The 1,558-nt window shown below is 39.2% G+C and overlaps 1 protein-coding gene across 1 annotated transcript in view; it reads left to right on the top strand.

Moving 5' to 3' along the window:
• Window positions 1–1,119: 1,119 nt before the first annotated feature.
• The window catches only part of rhbdd1 (rhomboid domain containing 1), a gene marked incomplete at its 5' end in the record, with an annotated part of 12,627 nt that continues 12,188 nt past the window's right edge, over window positions 1,120–1,558 (top strand). Inside the window, 1 exon segment of the mRNA XM_014026421.1 lies at window positions 1,120–1,178.

Below are 1,558 nucleotides of genomic sequence, written 5' to 3'. Positions count from 1 at the left end.
CAGTAAAACATCATAAATATTTTATTGTTAGCAGTCGAAATTTTTCAACTAGCAAAAAAGTCCAAGTTATTAACTGACTTCAGGTCTGATTTAGATCATGTTAATTTATATATTATATATTTTTGTTCACATCTAGCTGTTTTAGAATGAAATTAGCAGAACAATTATCACAGATGCTAACAGTGGACGGGATAAGTCTGTTCTGATCTGTGCTTTTATTTTGAAGGGAGAAATTTCGCTCGCTGTTTACATACGGGTAACTTTACGACACGTCTTCCCACCCACCCTGTCCCTGCCGCTGTTACCACAGCAACAACCTCTCAGGTTCGTGATCATTGGAGGCAGCAACAGATGCGGAGCGGAACCGTTCAGAACCGAGCCGGGGGGGGGTTCGGTTTCTAACGCGGGAAACGTGACACCGGCGCTGCCGCTGCGTCTCAATGATTCACGGAGGAGCTGCACACCTGACACAGGTGTCTGCAATCGATCCCTGCTGGGGAGTTGAACTCCGCTGCTGCCTTGCGCAAAAGCGTTTTCTTATTTGCACATATTTAATAAGGAATCATATTCAGTTCACTCTTGTTTTGTAGCTGATTATGTAACAATAAAAGCTGTTTGTAGCTGTAAATGTCACGGATGAACTTGATGTTTCCAAAAGTCACCAGTAGATGGCGCTAAAGATTTTTATTTTATACTCGTTTCTACTGCAGTGTTATGGGATAATACCGGATTCTCTGTAAAGGACTCACAAACACACAAGTGTAGTGTATAATATAAATATATAATATGTATATAAGTGAATGTGGAGCAGAATTCAATCAGATCTTCATCATCTTCTTCTTGTTTTCAACAACTCACCAGCACTAAAGCGAAAGTTCCCACTGCGCATGCGCGTCACGCTCTGTTGTGGTCACGTGACGCTCGGGCCCCTCCCCTCCGGATGTGAGTTGTTGCTCGTTGTTGCTAGAAGTTGTTATGATGAAACGCGAGGAAACGTTTACAGCTGACGTGTGTTCAGGACGTTTAAAAGTTAAACTCCAGTCTGTTTGTCGCTGTTGAGTTGGTTTAAACGCATCCCGACATTTTACCGGTTCAAACTAACTTTTACCTTAGCGTTAGCATTAGCATTAGCATTAGCCAAACGGACGAGTGAAGGCTTCCAGCCCACAGAGCTGACCGTAAGTTTCCTCTTTATATTTTATGGTTTTCTTTATTTTTTTTCATGTAGCTGTAAAGATAGCATGGACAACACTGCGTTTATTTAAATATATACCTACAATTAATTACTTTAATTTGAATAAAGTACTTAAAGTTGATAAGTTTTTTTGTGAACTGAATTATAATACATTTAAAAAACATAAAAAGCTCACTCTCCTGCTTATTTTACTATAATTGTCCAGTGTTTGATAAAATACCAGAGAACATTGTATAAAGTACCTCAAATTGATGCTTGAGTACAAGTACAAGTATCTTATCATAAAAATACTTGTTAAAGTCTTCAATACGTGTGTTCAGGACGTTTAAAAGTTAAACTCCAGTCTGTTTGTCGCTGTTGAGT

The sequence above is a fragment of the Austrofundulus limnaeus genome, unplaced genomic scaffold (genome assembly GCF_001266775.1).
Source record: "Austrofundulus limnaeus strain Quisiro unplaced genomic scaffold, Austrofundulus_limnaeus-1.0 Scaffold552, whole genome shotgun sequence".
Lineage (NCBI taxonomy): Eukaryota > Metazoa > Chordata > Actinopteri > Cyprinodontiformes > Rivulidae > Austrofundulus > Austrofundulus limnaeus.
Note: the sequence above shows the minus strand (reverse complement) of the source record. Positions and strands in the feature narration are given on the sequence as shown.